Source organism: Talpa europaea (genome assembly GCF_964194135.1).
Source record: "Talpa europaea genome assembly, chromosome: 14".
In the NCBI taxonomy this organism is placed as follows: Eukaryota; Metazoa; Chordata; class Mammalia; order Eulipotyphla; family Talpidae; genus Talpa; species Talpa europaea.
The window spans coordinates 89913660-89931861 of record NC_140082.1 but is presented as its reverse complement, the minus strand read 5'-3'; positions in this window follow the sequence as shown (position 1 = coordinate 89931861).

Here is an 18202-nt window from a genome sequence, read left to right as displayed (position 1 = left end):
AGGTGAAAGTCTCAGCAAAGCATCACTTCATTTTAACACCTCCCCAATACTTGCTAATCTCCCTCTTAAAGAGAGAAAAAATAGCAAGCCTCAGGCCCAGAGCCTAAGTCCGCCTCCAGATTCGAGCTGGACTTAAATAATCCTGCTGCTCTCCATTGTATTTCTAGTCTATTCGTGGCACGTGTGATGGCTAATTTTAGTTGTCAACTGGGCCGTGGGTGCGTGGACATTTGGTCAAATATTCTGTGTGTGTCTGTAAAACTCTTTCTGGATGAGATTTGAATTGACCAACTGGACGTCCTGTTGTCCACTATAGGTGGGTGTTTTCTAATCAGTTGAAGATCTGAATACAACAAAAAATCTGACCCTTCCTTCAGGAAATACGAATTTCCTCCTACCTGACTGCTTGAGCTGGAAGGTCAGTTTCTTTCCTGCTTTCAGACTCACTGAAACATTGGCCCTTAAGCCTGCGGGCCTTTGGAGAACTATCCCGTCAGCTGGCCCTTGGAGACCTGGGGATTGTCAGTCTCCCTGTCGTGGGAGTCGATTTCCTTCTCTCATGTCTCTCTCTCTCGTCTCTATCTCTGTGCACACACATATATGCATATACTCATGGGCACACGGATGCATGCACACGTGCACATGTTCTGTTTCTTGGAGAACCCTGATTAATATAGCAATGACACTAGTATTCCACGTAAGAAGTCATGTAAAGTATCATTATTCAATCTATTTATTTAAAGAAAGAAGGAAGCTGCGTAAGGACAGACAATACATCCATGAGATCACATGGACTTGACAAAAAGGCTGAATGGATTTGGGAAATGAGGGGAGAGGGGAAAGATGCAGAGCCCCGCCCCGGGCTGGGGTGAGGAGCGGTGGAGAAGAGAGACAGGGTTCCTGGCTGCTGCCCTCCTGAAGGGGCGCGGTATAGGGAGGCTGGGGAAGTGTCCACAGCATTTGGACAATTGGGGGGCTGGTGTGAGGGCCTAATTGCTGTCACAAACAATGTCACATCTCAGCAGCTTGAAGGTCATGTCTTGTTTATCAACATTAGTTCTTCCAGTGTGCAGCTGTAGAGGGGAGATTAAGGGGCAATGGATGCTTTGAGCCATTATTGGGGGGCAGACTTGGCTTACTGTGGGCACCATGGAGCAGCGCCATCTGAGACACACAGCTGAGGCCAAGGGGAGGATGGGCAGGGGCGGTCTGCAGGGCGGGGCAGGGGCGTGGAGCTTCAGGGTGTTGGCTGGTTTTTTTGGAGTGAGCTGAGGGGAAGTGTACCCATTCATTCACCTGTTCAGTCACTGATCCAATAGGCATGTTGCACGGAACAGATTTTGAAGCAGTCATTTCGACAGAGAAACATTTTGAGGCCCTGAAAAACCAAACCTTTAAATTGCCAGCTGTTTTATCACTAAGAAACGCAGACAGCAGACATCTCCAGTCCCTGCCCCCTCCCGCCAGGATAGGAGGCTCAGCAGGCATTCAGGGACTTTAAACTTGGATATGGCTCAGCCTTATCAGTTGCTTTGCAAAGCCTGAATCAAGCTGGCCCCATGGAAATGTCCTGCTTTTGCCAGGTGCCGGCCACGTGTGAGCAGTCTTGTGAAGGAGGGCCCCCTTGGCTCAGCTTGGAAGACCAAGTGGGGTTTGGAAGAGGTGCAGGGAAGGGTCTGGGCAGAGGATGCAGAAGGAGCAGACTCACAGGGACGGGGGACCAGTGGGCCAGAGGGGTGTGGTGGCCATAAGGCATGCAGGGGTGGAGCGGGTCGGCCTTGCACGCCAGGCTGACGGCATGCCCTTGATCCCAGGGTGACGGAGGGCCATTGAAGGTTTTTATCCAGGTGCTGGCATCACCATCCTCTGCAAAGTGTGCAGAGCTGGATGGGAGAGGCAAATGGTGTGAGATAGGAGGCTCCTGCAGTAGTGTGGAGGGGGGCCTCGTCCTGTGTGTGTGTGTGTGTGTGTGTGTGTGTGTGTGTGCGGGCGCGCATGCACCCATGTGTATGTCTGGGGAGGATGGGGGGTGGTTAGACATAAAAGACCCTAATGCGAGTGACTCTGTGTCAGTTCCAAGCTCGCCTGGACAAGCCCAGCCCTTGCTCTGAGGACGGGTCAGGAGGGCCCCATCACCCCGCGCCCCTGCTGTCCTTAGTATTGCCTGTGGCAGGAATGTGCTGCCTGCCTCGGGGCTGAGGGGTTCGTGTTGGTTTCTGCCAAGGGAGCTGCCACAGTCGGAGCGAGGGGGAAGATGGGGCCGGGGCTGCTACTGGCAGGGACAGCCACGACTCTGTCTTAGGGGATCAAGACAGGATGGGGATGAGGAGTTCTCTTGGCTCGGGGTGCCCGGGGAGGCACCCCTCCTCCTGAAATGGACACATAAACATCACGGAATTGGTTTTGCATCCTACTGCAGGGGCTGTGCTTTAAGAAGGGGGAAGTTGGTGCTCGCTCCCAAGTCTCCGACGGCAGCCAGTTCTCTTCACCAAGGCCGGCTGGGGACTGGGGAGAGAGATTTCTCCAGCACCAAAGGCTTTCAGTGTGGACGCCCAGGACAGCTTCTGCAGGCCCAGCAGGCGATGCCTGGAGGATGCAGGAGGCCGCCGTCCCTCAGTGTGTGTGCTCCTGCGGGCCGGGAAGCCCCCCACCCCCCAGGTAGTTCCCCCATCGAGGGCGTTCACAGCCGAAAGTCTTCAAGGTACTTGGTTTTCGCGGCTTTTGGATCCACTTCTTGTTTTCATTCTGGTTTTAATCTCAAATGGAACTGGCAAGCGAAGGTGGTGGGTTCTCTAGGCAAACTTTATCTCCTGCGCACTATGGCACAGAGAGAAAGCTGGGGAGGCCCTTGGCATGCCTGCTCCTCCCACGTGAGGGGCAGGTAAATGTGTGGGTTGGGCTGGAGCCGCCCAGGCACCCGCTCCTGGGTTTGCAAAGGACTCTGCCCGATGGTCCGAAGTGCTGGCAGCTCCGTCTGCCCCCAAGCCCGCGGGGACTGGCCCGGGCCTGGCGAGCTTTTCGAATACCCTGGACACCCACTTCTCAAGTACTGACCAGTCAGAAAGGCATGAAGCCTCATCAGCCACAGACACTGCCGTGAACCCCAGCTCTGTTCTGTCTGGTGCGCCGGGACCCTGTCTGTGCGAGCCCTTGACGGAACGGGGTGGGCACGGAGGGTTTGAGTCTTGGTTCTGGCCCCGATGCGCTGTGGGACTTGGAACGTGTTATTTCAGCTGTAGGAACTTAGTTTTTTTCCTCTAAATCATGGGAGTAATAATAGTACCCGCAGCATCGGGAGGTGGGAGGACTGAATTGATGTGCAAGAACAGGAGCAAACGCAGGGCGTGTGGTACGTGCAGGGGCCATTCTTAGAACTTGTGGCCAGTGGCTGGATGACCATCCAGCATCACTGTGACCTGCGTCCGGTCCCACCCAGACAGTTGGGACTGGGTGGGGAACACAGAGGAGGGTCTGACAATCCGGTGGGGAGCAGCATGGTAGTGGTGCCTGGGGGCTGTAGGACCACATGAAGGGGACTCACTGTCTCTGGACTCTGAGGTTAGAGAGGAGGGGTCTTTCCGGAACTGAGAGTTGCTGCCATCTGCCCAGAAGGTCTGGGGTCCGGGGCTGGGGACTGGTCAGCAGGGCTGATAGGAGGCTGCTCTGTAAGTGAGGTGTGAGTTAAGCAGCCAGAGCTTCTGAAAAGCTCACATCTGCCCCCGGGAGCATGCTTAGAGGCCTCAGTTCTCTTGGCCTGGCTCCCCACACAGGGACTTTCATAAGGAGAGGCCTGCCCAGGCCCTGCGGGTGTCCGGGTGAGGGAGCCAGGCACGATGGATAGAAGCCCACACCCGCTGCCCTGGGAAAGGTGGTTTGTAGCAGGCGTCTCTCCTCTGTAAGCTCCCCTAGACCTGCATCCCTGGCATCTCAGCATATGGATGGAGTCTGCAGGAGGCGGAGGGAGCGGGAGGGGTGTCCAGCCCCAAGCGTGTCACAGATGCCCACGGAGAGCTGGGGAGGATTAGAGCAAATCATTAATTGTCATTAATATGCTGGGGCTTGACAGCCGGGTTTATTTTTACACCAAAGCCCAGACGTGCCTTGCACGTGTCCCTGGCTCCAGGCTTTGGGAGAGAAGGGAGCACAGGCTGCACTTACCCTCTGCTAGCACTCTGGGAGTGGCCAGGGACCTGCCACCGGGCCCTGGTCTGGCAGAAGCCCTGGCCTCCAAGGGCCGGCCCTCCCCCACCTTCTGCAAGCTTCTCCCCTCGGTGCGTGCAGCAGGTCCTGGTTGTTCGATCTCACTGACCTGGCTTCCAGGCCCTGGGCGGAGGTGGTCACATCACCAGGAACCCTGCCTAGGGCATGGGGGTGAAGCTCCACCCAGAAGCAGCGAGTATATCAGGAGATGCCGGATGGAGGGCTTCCCTAGATGTGCGTTTATCTATAGCAGATGGAGCTCTTTCCTTCCAGATCATTCTAGAAACTGCAGGTTTGACTCAGATTGACCACATGGACTTTCTGACAGTGGGGTGCTTTGGCCCAAGGAGATGGTAGGTCTCTATGGAGACCTCACAGCCCCCCTCAGCACTCAGGCCTGGTTCCATGAGGAACCCAGTGGAGCCTTCCTTTTGGGGCAGCCCACGAGCTAAGCACCCTTGGCAATGAGTCCTGGAGGACATACTCCTTCAGGGGGCATGGGGCTGCTCCCCAGGGGGAGGGCCCCATTGGCCTCCCTCCTCCAGGCTGCCAGCTCTCCTTCAGGCCTCTGCCTCTCCCAGCTGTCCTCTGTCTCTATGTGTGCTATAGAGAAGAACCTGGTGACTAATCCCGACAACACAAACCCTCCATGTGGCAGCTGTGTTGCCCCTTGGGGTCTCTCCTGCTGTCACAACCCTGACTTCTTGTCTGCCTCCTTCTTCCCCACTGCGGAACTCTGTACCCCCATTTAAGGACCTCTATGACCCTCCACTTAAAGACTTCTGTGACCCTCGTGTGGGCCTCTGTGACACCTCCCCATTGAAGGGCCTCTGTGATTGTCTCCCCACTTTCAGGCCAGCTGATCAGCCAACTTAACGCCATCTGCAGTCTTAATTCCCCCTGCTTGGAACTTACTGTACTCCTAAGCTTCGGAGTTTAGGATGTGGGGAGCTTTGGGGGGCTGCTGTCTTGCAGACCATGGTGCAGAGCAGACCCAAAGCCATGGTGGGCAGCCTGGGCAGCCCCTCTCCACACATCTATGTCTGTGAGGTACAGAGTTCTGGCCAGGCAGAGGCAGCAGGAGCACGCTCAGCTTCTGTAGCAGGACCTGTGGGCTGGGCCAGGGCCTGGTGCCCTCGGCGACCCTGCCACTCTCAGGGCTGTGACATGAGACCCTGTGCTGGGGATTGCATGGTCCAAATTCTTATGTTGAAGTCCCTACCCCCACTGCAGTGGGGCCTTTAAAGAGGTAATTCAGGTTAAATGAGGCATTGAGGCTGGGGCCCTCACCTAGTCAGATGTGGTATCTGCAGAGAGAGGCACCAGGGAAGTGCAGGCACAGAGGAAGCCATGTGGGGACACAGAGGAGGTCATGCGGGGACACAGAAGGTGGCATCTGCTAGCAAGGGGAGTGGTCTTTCAGAAGCCCACCCTCCCAACCCCTGGATCTTGGCCTCCAGCCTCCAGCAGTCTCTGCTGCTTGAGCTGCCCAGTCTGCAGCATTTATAAGGCAGCCCCAGCACTGAGGCACCCGACGGGTCAGTCTTTGTCCTGGTGGATGCCACATCTTGCCTGGCTCAGTACCATGGAGAACATTTATTCCTGGAATGCCTCCTCCCCCAAACCCTAGTTTGCCTCTTGCTTTGTCCAAAGAGACCCTTCAGAAGCAGCCGCACTTTCCCGTCTGCATGCCTGCTGATGGTTTTTCTGGATTCTGGAAGGCTTATTATGATTCACTTGAGGTGGCCGTGATGAGGCCTTCTAGAATACTGGACATCTCTTGGACGTGGTGTATAGTGGAAAGAGTCGAGATACCTTTGTGAAGGTCACTTGAAATACTTGACCCAGTAGGGGGTTTTCTTGGATCTCACTTTTCTTACCTTGAAGCAAAGAGGCAAGATTACATCAGGGAGGGCAAAGATCGGGAGTGACCCGTTCCAGCCAGTTCCGAGGGGCTGCCAGGGAGCAGTAGGAAGGAAAGCTGGGACCAATCAGCTGTGTGCACCCAGGGCAGCTGGAGGGGACAGTAGCCTAGAGCAGGTGTCCATCTGCCCGCCAGCAGATCGGTTTGAAGGTCTCGTCTAGCCTCGTCTCTAAGACCCTCGCTCACAGCTTCGCGTGGGCCCCGCAGGCAGCTGTCCCAACAGTGTGGCCAGAGTCACGTCCCTGGCCCGCTGTCTGCCACCCACCCTTCGCCCTCCGCTTCCTCGTGGCGGCTTCACTGACCCCAGCGGCGCTGGTTACCAGCGCTCCTCTCCCTGCGAATGGAGGTGGATCTTTAAGTGCAGCGACTCCTTTTGCTCTTCGCCCCAGATTCCCACTGGGGCCTAGGCCCGGTTTAGGAAGACCTGATCGCGGCCAGCCTCCAGCCGAAGCCAACACCTGCCACGGAGGCCCCCTTGAGCCCCTTGCAAGTTCGTCTTCACCACGATCCGACTGGATGAACGGGAGGGGGTCGTTGGATTTTCTTTGTTTTTCCGGGAAACGTGGTGTATGCATGTGTACGTGTGGTTTTTTTTTCCAAAGAAAACATTTCAAATGCTCATTAGGCAGAAGTATCTCTTTTACATGCACTTTAATTGTTCTCCCTAAGATGAAATATATTATTTTTCTTGGGTAAAGCAGCAGGCAGTTTATTAGCAGAGCTCATTAACCCACAATCAGCAACGGGCTCACCTCTCCTCACAACCTGCCCGCGTTCTTCGCAGGCACCGAGGTGGTGGTGCCACAGCACCCTTATTTATAAATACGTGCAATGCAATATGAACTCTATTTGTGCGGACAACATCCATTTTTTTAGCCACCAAGTCTGACCTACCTAAGGCAGGCCCGCGAGCAGTGGGCAGAGCTGGCCGAGGCCCCTCTCTCCTGGCCAGTCTTTCCCTCCCAGCCTGCGAGGTGCTTTTTCTCCCATGCGCGCCCCTGGGGAGGGCTGGCTTGTGCTCTGGGCATCTCCTTGTGGCTGAGGCTCAGCCCCCTCCACACACCCCAGCAAGGAATGGGTGGCCTCGGTCAGGGTGGACTCGGCAGTGTCCTGGCCAGAGGCTGCATGAGGAAGGGGGGCAGGCCTCATGGACCTTGAGCAAAGGTCCAAGCTGAAGGGATTTGCTCAGCCAGGCAGAGGCTGCCCCCTTGGTGCAGGGGGCACATGGTGGGTTGGAATTTGGTGGTATCTGCCAGAGACCCAGGAAGCCTCTTACAGCGTCTCAAGGTGTAGAGAGGACTCTGTGTGGGCTCTACTGTAGTCACAGCAGGATGGGGAGACGGACGGCGAGGAACAGGAGTCTTTGCTGTTGGCTACCTGGGCTGAGCAGAGGGAGGCACTGCAGAGGGCAGCGGGTCCTGAGAGGGTTCCCTGCATGCACCGGAGGGACGGGAGCCCCAAATGTGGACACACAGCTTTTAAACACAGCGACTAGTTCCTGAGGCCAGTTACTGCTCTATGCCTAGACCGGCGGGTGTCCGGCTCTCCCTGGGATGTGGGGTGGGGGGGTGGCACTGAGGTGGGGGGTGCTGGGGGCTCTAATCAGGAACGATGAACTGCTTGAGGGAAGGGGGGGGTCCTGCTTGTCTGTCGGGCACTGGGCGGCCTCTCCCAGCCCTGTCACTGCCCCCTCAGCCCTCTGAGCAGGATGGGCCATCGGCAAATGGAGGGGGTTATGGCAAAGCACCCCTGAGAAAGCTGCCTTCTCCCGGGGTGGCCTTGTACCTGGCCTTTGTCGGGTATTCCCGTCGGTGGGACATGTCTGCTTCTCGGGTAATGAAACGCTTGATGTCTGCACCGACTATCTCCGCGTCCAGGGCAGCGCGCCTGTCACCTTGGCCGGGGTGCGTGTCCCCACAGATCTTCTTATGGCAAGCCTGGTCCCCCAGCTTCCACCCAGGGAGCGCTGGGCACTGTGTTAACTCCCTCACTGACAGGTGTCCCTGCCAGCTGGGCCTTAACTCCCTGGCAGGCCAAGGGCATTCTGTTGGGCGGGCTCTTACCTCGACTTGTGTGTGTCGGGGAGAAGAATAGGGGTGTCTGGCAGGAGGGTTGTGCCAGGATTTCCTGCTGGTCCCTGTGGACTGGGGTGCACTGGGGGACAATCAGCAATGCTGATTGGGGGACAATCAAGCTGATTGGGGGACAATCAGCAACGCTCCCCGATACCTGCGTGTGAGGCGGAACTGGGAGCAGCTGTGGTCCGAGGGTGGGTGGGGAGTGCTTGGGGTGGGAGGGCGGGTCCCTGCGAGCTATGCAGGGGGCCCTGAGTTCCGACTTGGGGAGCGTCTACAAAGCTCTGGGGCCTGAGACCTAGCGGAATCCACAGTAGTCCCAGCGCACTGAGAAGCCAGCAGTAGCCGGAGCAAGAGGAATGGTCCCCTGGGGGCCTCTCCCCAAGTTTGTGTGAATGTGAACGGGGCACACAAGGCTCATCATGGCCTGAAATGAACTTTGTGCCAACTAGCTCTTAAATTTGCAGAACAGTAATGGAAGTTTTTCCTCTAAACACACAACAAAGCAAAACTGTCTCATGATCCAGTTATGTGAAACCCCAGAGAGCTCGAAGGCTCCCTGTTGGGGTGACCTGTACCCAGCAGGGTGGGGTCAGCATCCCCCATGCAGCCAGCGGCAGCCCTTACAGGAAACTACTGTCCAACCAGTGGCCCCTTGGCAGCCCTGAGGGCACCTGGGGTGGGGGGCATCAGTGGTGCATCTGCCAGACGTGACACCCTCTTTGGGCCTCCTGAGTGCACCTGGAGTGTCTGGACAATGAAGATCCCTTGGTTGAAAGTGGGAGAAGCCAAACCTGGAGTGGCTGAAACCCTCACTGGAGTCTGAGCTTGTACAACTGACTGACCCGTCTGGCAGTGCTGGCCCCTGGGGCTGGAGTAGCAGCATCACCGTTCTCGTGTCTCCCTCCTGCCCACCTCCCCACGATGTCTCCACTGGCCTCCTTCCTCGGGCGGGTGCTCCCCACAGTGGCCCTTGCTGGCTGAGGCTGGCGCCTTGCTTTGGGTTAGTGGTCAGTTCAAGTTCCTTTTTCTTGACAAGGCTTCCTCTCAAGCCTATCCATGAGCCACTGATGTGGCCAAGGCCATGGGACGCCCTGGTTGGCCAGGCCAGGGCCACTTGCCTGCCTCTGAAGCCAGGGGCAGGGCCGGCACCCAAATGTGAGTGGAGCAGGAGGGAGACATCAGTCCCCATGGGAGAAGTGGACACCGTGACCGGGCAGGCGTGGAGATGGGTCAGGCAGTGGCCACAGCCGCACCTTTCAAAGCCCATCCTGACATGGGTGAGCGGACACACGCTGCCAGCCGGGTGCAGACTTTCTCCAAGCTCCCGGTCCCTCCTGCCCCTCGGCCGTCAGGTCTGCACACCCCCCCCCCCCTTTGGCTTTTCCCTTGGCCCCTGCTTTCTCTCTACTCTCTAGCCTGGAGTCCGTGACCCGTTTGGGACCATCCGGTCTGGTCTGTAAGGGCTTCCCTTGGCCTGAGCTTCCAGGCCGGGCCCCTGACCTGGGAGGGCTGCGGGGCGAGGCCTCCTTGGGGGAGCGCCCCACGGCAACTTCTTTCTCACCTCCCTTGCGCTGCCAAGGCTCCAGCCTTAAACGTGTTCTCCCTCCTTCCCAGTTATTTTCTCCTTTGTCAGGTCCCTGTTGTGCCCGGCGCTGGTTGCTGGGGGGTGTTGGTTTGTTATTTTCACTCTGCTACGGGCGCTGACACTTCCCGAAGGTGTGGGCACATTCTAAAATAATGATCTCCCCATGGTCGAGAGGGCCTGACCCCTTGTCCTCCCTGGTCTGGGGGAGAGGCCAGGCATCACTTGGGTGAATGGAAGGGCCCCTGGGAGGGGTGGGCAGGAGCCGGGGGACAGAAGACTGTCTGGTGGGGGTGAGAGAGCCGGCAGACTGGTGAGGGGAGGAGGGCAGAACGGACCGGGTCTAGGTGACTGGGCCACCCCATGGTGGTCACGGTCTCCAGCGCCCCTCAGGTATCACCTGGACACTGGACCCTGGATGACTAAATGCCCCAGGCTTGTCACCAGCATAGCGATGACTAAAAGGAAGGGCAGCCGCCCCAGAGCCAGGTGCCCGCAGGTGAGCCCCAGATCTGGGTGCCCACAGGTGAGCCTTGGATCTGGGTGCCCACAGGTGAGCCCTCCTGAGCGTCAGGCGCCTCCCTGTCTGTCATGGTGATTTGTCCTCCACTGATGGCAGTTCTCATTGTAAGTCCTCGTGTCCTTACACCAGGCGTTTCCATGGCTACTTCTGAAGGGCCTTCTCCGTGGGGAACCGCGCGTCTATCAGCCCGGACAGAGAAGGCCTTGGGGCTCTTTGAAGAGCCCGGGTTCTTCCTCCGCTCGGCAACTCTCCACAAGTCCTCCCTCCTCCGGCTGGTTCTGCCCACGGCATTCTCTCCATGTGCGGCTCCTCGGTGTCTCGCTGGTCACCTCCACTCCCCAGCAGAGTGGCTCCCCAGGGTGCTGCGCCCACTGTTCCCACAGACTCGTGGCCTGTGGCTGAAAGTCTCGCTTCTGGGACTTGAGCACAGGCTATGTGGCATCAGGGCCCTGCAGTGTGTACAGATGGGACACAGGCCTGGCCCTGCCCTCGAGCTGAGTGGCCTGCGCGGGTCCAGCTCCTGTCAGCTCCGGCTCCCCCATCGGCGAGCGGGGAGGCAGTGCCGCTGGTGGTCACCGGCCCGGCGGGCATTGCTGCTGCTTATGGTGGTGCCTGGGAATGGGTTCTGGTGGACATGAGGCGGGCCAGGGGTCCTCCAGGGGCAGCTCCTCCATGCAGGGCAGGGCCCTGTGGCATGAAGCTTGCCAGCCTGGCCATCAGAAGGGTTTCCACAGTTGTGAAAGTGGTTGGATTACAGGGCACCCCAGGGCCCCCAAACCTGCTTCCTCTACATGGGTTCTGCCATCTGCTGCATGAAGACAAACATACTCTGGTGCATAGACCTTCAGTGAGAAGAATCTTTAACACAGCCAGTGTGCAATAGCCAGTATGCCACAGAGAGGAGAGAAAGAATAGTGTTTCTAAATCAAGCACACAAAGCTACCCATCTCCTCGTGGGCAAATGCCAGCCAAACGTGGTTGGTCCAAAGCAGGGCAGCTGAGGCCCACAGGCTGGCCATAAGCCTAAGGTGCTTTCTGGTGGGGACCCACAGGAAAGGGGTGGAAGGGGCCAGGCGAGTCTGGAAGCAAAGGAACAAATCGAGATCAAGATAAAGGCTGCTACTGTCAGCCTCCCCAGGCGTCTCTTGTCCTTGGCTGTGTCAAGTGTCTCTGTCCACGTCCCCCAAGCCCCCAGTACAAGCCCAAGGCCGAGAAGCGAGTGCGGCCTCCTCCAGCTGTCTTCCTCCTCTTCGTCTCCCCACCTCTCCTGCTGCACCCCTCGGCCCCTTTCCCAGTCTTCCCAGCTTCCCCTCCCCGCGCTGCTCCTCCCTTCCCCAGGGTGGGGCTGGGAACTCACACTGCTACAGCTGGAGGCCCTGACGCCTGGCCACCCCGGGGGCTGGCCAGGACAGGGCCTGCGCTCGGGCCCACTCTCCAGCATGGCCAGCCAGAGGGCTGGTGTCCAGGACCCCCCAAGTCCGAGTCCTCAGCCTCTTCCTACAAGCTTTTGAGGTCCTGTACTTCAAACCAAAGCCAGACGTGCGATGCTGGGTGGTCCATCTGCCCGTGCTGGCAGCCCTTTTCCTCCCAGGATGCCAGTTAAGGTGGGCTCCCACTCGGTACTCTGGGGGTGTGCACTTGGGCACCCCCCACCTACACCCTGGCCCACACCGCCCAGGTCCTCTGTGGCCGTAGCACTGACCACGACCTCTTAGCTCAGCTGCGTGTGGCCCACTCTGGTGCTTTCCGTGTGGGGACGTGGAGCAGAGGCCTAGAGAGTGAAGCCTCCTTTGGGGTCCAGAGCAATGGGCAGGGTCTGGGTGGGATCCCCTCCTTGGGGCCTCTACAGGTGGCCAGGCAAGGCTGAGTTGGCATTACAACTCCCCCTCACCTGGGTGGCCCCACCTGGCAGGCCTCACTGGACTCTGGGCCACCCCCTCCTACCAGGAGGGGAACAGAGATCCTAAGGGGAGCGGAAGACATGGAGGAGATGGGCTTGGGGGGCAGCGGGCAGGGAGGGCCCTGCTGGCTTGGGAGAGGGTTTCCTGTTCTTCCAGGTGCCTCCCCAGGAGGCCACGGGCTACCCTCTGGCCCCAGTGCCTGGATCTTCCCTGGGATATAGGCTCCCCCCCCTGCCCTGCCTGTCTCGCTGCTGCTGCCAAGGCCAGAGATTCAATTTGCAAAGATTTTCCCTGGCCTGGGCCGTGACTCCCTTGCCTGCCTCTCCTTTCCCTCCCCTCCCCTGTCTCCTTTCAGATTTCTTGGATGAAATTGATTCTCTTTAAGCCTCTCACCCTGATGTGACTCAGAGCAGTGGGGCCAGGGAACCTTCTCTTCAGCAAACTGTTTTCCTGGTCTGATGAGCTGTGCCCATGAAACTCTCAGATTTGGGGCGTGTGTGTGTGTGTTTGTGTGTGTGTGTGTGTGTGAGAGAGAGAGAGAGAGAGATGTACATGGGGTGCGTCCCTCAAGGCTGCCACCAGAGCTTCGGGCAGGGCGGGGCCTGCGGTGCGTGACCTGTGAGAAGCAAGCCAGTTTGCTTGGCGTTAGCTTTTCTGAGCCTCAGCTTTCTCCTCGGGAAAATGGAAATCAAAGCACCTGCAGTACAGGATTAGCGAAAGGAAAACAGGAAACAAGATAAACGAAGGACAGAGGACAAGACTGGGCCACAGCAGAGGCCTGTGGGGCTCCTCCCCCGGGGAAATGCTGTCATTTCCCCACTGACAGCAGTACCCAGGCCCATTAGAGCTCGGGGTCCCCCATGCATAGTGCAGCACTTAATGTGAACTCCCACGTTGAGACGCTAACCCCCATGGATGATGTTCAGAGGCGGGGCTTGAGGAGGAGATCAGGGTGTGTCGGGGAGCCCCCACGGCAGGATTAGCATCAATATAAACACAGCTGAGAGCCCCCCTGTGAGGACACACGGGGAGACGTGGGCTGCACTCCCGGCCTCCATGGCGACCAGACAAAAGCCCCAGCCTATGGCGACTTGTCACAGACAGAGCCCGCATGGAGGAGGCGGCGGGTGCTGAATTCACATGGTTCGCAGCCCTGAGCAGCTCCCGCCTGCCTCCCGCGATGCCCTCCGCTGCTTCCTCTCTCTCCGCACCAGCCAGCCCAACTCTCGATGCCGCGAGCAGATTTCTCCATCCGGTACCATTGACAGGGGCAGGTGCAAGCACTTTGCTTGGGGCGAGGTGCCGTCCGAAGTAATGAAAGATGTTCAGTGGCATCCCTGGCCTCTCCCCACTGGATGCCAGGGATGTCTCCACGTTGTGATGGTCATGCGCGTCTGGCCACGGCCTGCTGACCCCTTGAGAGCAGAACCGTGCGAGTTGAGAACAAATGCTCAGAGCTTTGCTTCCTCTCGTGTCTTCATGCCTCTCATTGTGTAGCACGACTCCCCCAAGCACTCCCCAGCTCCTAATCACCCTTTGAAATGCAAGTCCGTTGTGAGATCCTGGGAGAAGCTCCCCAATCCATGCTGAACCCCACAGGAGCTGCAGCCCCCACGCTCCCCCATGCCATGCCGTGCACACCACCCTCATGGCACCTATTTTTGTGTCACTCTTATTTGTTGTACTTTGACTTCTCCAGAGCAGAATCTATGATTTGTTTACATTTTTATCTTCAGCACATGATACTGGGTGTGGAATATCGTAGACCGTCAAAACATACTGAGCGAAGGGATGGGAGAATTGATGAGAGGCTTGATGGACGGATGGGTGAATTGAGAGAGAAATTGTGGATAGATAGAGGGGACAGTGGCTGCATGGAAAGGTTAATTGGTATGTTACAGGATGATGGGGTTTCTAAATGAACGAACAAAGAGATGAATAAACAGGTGTGTGGCTTGATGAATGAATGGCAGGGTAGGAAGGTGAGCGGGTGAATGGAGAGATCGCCGGGTGGGGAGGTAAATGGGGGTGGGTAGAGGGATGAATGCATAAGGGGATGAATGGATGGATGAGTGAGTGGGTAGCAGTTGGGGGGAGGGGTGTGTAGGTGCGTGGATCTCCAGGTGGGCGGATGGATGAAATTTATGACGGAGTCAATGAATGGATGAGGGAGGGTGTGTGGTTTGACAAGTGGGTGGGGGTTTGGTAGAGAAATGAGTGAATGGATAGATGGATGAGCAGATAAATAGGTTTTTGGGCAGCTGGAGGGGCACACTGGTGAATGGAGGGGTGGGTAGGTGAGTTTTCAAGTGAATTAAAGGACAAAGGGCCGGAGGGTTGAGTGGATGGATGGACGCAGACAGGTGGAGGGGCGCAGGAATGGTTTGATGTGAAGAAGAGGGCATGCCCGCCTGTGACCGCCCCCTCAGGGCAACCTGGAAGGAGACACTTGGTCAGTGGGGACACCCTGAGGAACCAGAATTGTGAGGGACCCCAAAGTCCTTACATTCACAGACAGTCTTTCCAGGTAGAATCTCCTTTTCAGTGTCCACTCTTTAAAACCCCTTTTACGTTGGCTTGAGACAGACTTCGTTAAGAAGGGAAGATGGACCTTGAGCCACAAAGCAGGTCAAAGCCATCGGGTGTGGAGTCCACACATCCCAGGTACAATACCTGGGATCTTGTATTCCTCGGAAGAATCTGTCCTGCCTTGTGCCATTTGGGGTTTAGGATGGTTCAGCCAAGGGCTGGGAAAGCCTTTTATGTAGCATAGCAGAGAAGGGCCTAGAATAGCGGTAAGAGTACAGCTCTTGGTCAGGAGTCTGGTGTGACCACAGTGCACGATCCGCAGATGTATGAACCTGGTAGGAGCCTCAGTTTCCTTCTCTGTGAGCCCGGGGCAGTGCCGGTCCTCGGGGTGGACCCAGGGAGAATGACACCCAGCATGGTGCCCTAGACAACCTGCTCTCTGGGAAAGCGCGACCTTAGTGCTCACGTGACTAGCATCCTGGACGTGAGCATGTTGAATATCATCTGCTTGTGTAAAGGATTTGTGTCCCGACAGGGAATGATGGAACCTCGGGTACCATGGGGGGTCATCTGGACTAGCCCTTCCCATAATACAGACCCAGAGGGCTGGGGCCAAATGACCCCTAAGTCCATGCTGCCAGTTGGAGCCAAGAGTCGATGCTCGATCCCCTGCCCTTCTTTTCCCGCGCCCTACACTGCCTGTCCTGGGATTGGGGGGGGGGTCACTGGGTGGGAGTGAGGGGCTGCCCAGGCTCGGGGGCTGGACCAGTCTCCCCTCCTGGGGGCTTCTGCGGAGGTGTGGGTGGGGCCCCGCCTTGCTATCTCCAGATGCCCTCAGGTCTCCCCAGGCCCTCTTTCTTCCTGAGTGGAACGAGGGAGCAAAGGTGACTTCGGAGCCATGAGCTCCGCATCCTCACCTGTAAAGGGCGCAGCGGCGCTTCCTGCAAGCTGACGCCCGGCACACAAGCCCTGTCGCGCGCAGCTGGAGCCCTTCGATCTTCTGGGAGGCTGGGTCTGGGGGCTGCAACGGGAGCCCCACCCCAACCTCAGCCTGGGTCCAAAGGAAACGATAGCTTCAGGGCTCAAGACTGAGCCCGGACAGGGTGGGGTGGAGAGAGATCCTGGAGAAGTCAGCGGGGGCAAAGAGTTCAGCCCAGCGCCAGGAGCTGCGGGCGCGGGGGCCGTGGTGGCTGCAGGCAGGGAGGTGTTAATCTGCTCAAGTCAGCGGCTCAGGTCCATCCGCCAACTCGATGCTCCCAGGAACCAGGTGAGGAGGAGGCTTCCTAAATTAGAACCAGAGTGCAAAGCTGGGGTCACACCTCAGAGCAAGGGTCAAGCGGGAGGTGGCTTCAGTCCCCTCAGACAGGCAGCCGCCTTGGCCTCTATTTACAGAAAACAGAGGGAGACCTGTGGGCGGGGAGGGCAGCAAGGGCCTTCACTCAGCCTGGGGCCTCACCCCTGGCCTCTTGGCTTCTTGCAGAGCAGAGGGAAGGGGAGAAGCAGAGAGGGATGGTCTGGGGGACAGGCAATTAAGGCTGCCTGAATCCACGCTCTCCTCCCTGGCAGAGCGGCCCTTCATTAGCTGCCACGCTGTCTGTCTCCTGCACCTTTGGCAACCTCGGGAGGCGGGGATGCATGCCAGCCTCAGGTGGCATGGGAGCTGATTAGTAGAATCCCACAGACAAAGGCTGTGCCCGCTCTGTGTAGCTGGCTCTTCCAGACACCAGGGTCCCCCAGTGCTGTCCCTAAAGTCTCTGCATGCTCAGGCTGGGGAATGCGCTGGGCCCACCTGTGAGGGTCCTCTTCCCCCGTCCTTGGTGAGTCTCTAGGAGGACTCTGGACCCCTGTGAGTGGTTCAGGAATTTGAAAAAAGAAATGGGGTCCTCAAAGCTCTGGTTTTAACCCCGTGACAAAGGATGTCTGAGGGGTAGGGTTTGTTTGGGAATTGAAGATAATTTTGATTTATAGTCCTTCTCTCTATATGTATATTTTATGATTTATCTATTTATGCATACAAGAGCTGGGGTACAGGCCAGAGGTGCAGAGGGTGAGAGGATTCATCAGAGACAGAGCGGGGAGCAGAACAAGCAGACTGACCAAAGTATAATGCTGAGGGGAGCAGCGGGCGAGACAGGAGAGGTCTGCTGCACCACGTGGATAGCTCCCTGATAGGGGATCGAACTATTGCTGCAGTGGCTGCTGATAGCTTCATAGTGCTGTGACTTAACCCCTTGTGCCACCAGGGAGGCCCTTGTAGTCTGTACTTTTAAGAGCTGTTCAGGTTCCTCTTTGTGCACATGTATGCATATACACTTGACCTTTGAACAATGTGGGGTTTAGGGGCTCTGACCCCCACATGCCAACCCAAAGCAGCCAACAGGGCGCTTTACTCATAACCTAGTCGATGAGCACAGATTCTTTCTTCTGGTTGTTGTAGGCTGAACTCTATGGTCAAGTCAGCTATAGAAAAGGAAACATTAGTACAGAAATCACAGGACAAGCAGACACATTCACGGCACAGGCCGAGTCTGTGGAGTCCATCAGTCACGTCTTTAAGGATGGGTAGTCGGTCTCTCAGACCGACATTGACCTTGTCTTAGGTGGTGGGAAATGCTCTAGAGGTTGGACGTGCTGTATTTTTGGGGGGATGTCTGCGTCTACTTGGGCCCCTGCAGTTCAAGCCCTTATGGTTGTTCAAGGGGCAGCTGCGTTCTTATTTTGCAGACAAGCTCACAGGCTGTGAGCAGGGCCTTCTGCGGTGTCTCTGTTGCTGGTCCCAGAAGGTGGGCCGCCACCTTCCTCATTGCCCAAACGCTGAACCCAACACAGCGACGCTGGCTGACTCTGCCAGTGGTCACTTGAAGGGATAAAGAAAAACCTGGTGTGATCTGAGGGAGCAGGAATGTTCCAGCACAGGGCAGTGTTCTAGGGTGGGGGGGAGCTTGGACTGCAGTTTACAGGGCGGCATCACAGCTGTGAGGACAGTGGACCTGCAGAGGGCTCTGAAGATGGACGTGTGTCCCTCAGCTGCCCGGGCAGGGGTGTGAAAGGTGCTGTTTCGCTGCACTGGGCAGCGCATGAGGAACAGAACTTGGATTCTGCTTGGGGTGCAGAGAACCCCACCCCCGTCCTCTCTGTACTCTGGGGAAATGGACGCCTGGCGCAGAAGGACTAGTGACAACCTTGCGAGAGCCACGCGGACTGATCCTGGCACCTCTGGAGGAGCTGGGGACCCTGAAAACAGTGCAAACAGGAGCAAAGTGCACGTTTTCCAGGATGGTGCTGGGAGTCCTCTGAGCACTGGCCAAGCACTGGCTGCTAGAACTGGTCAGAAGCACCCACCTAATGGGGACGGCACAGTGGGGTTTTGTGAGCTCAGGCCCAGGGTGGGGTGGGAGGTGGCCGCAGAGAAGGGACAGGCCTCAGAAGGCAGTCCCATCTGCTGGGTGCCCCCCTTGACACCCC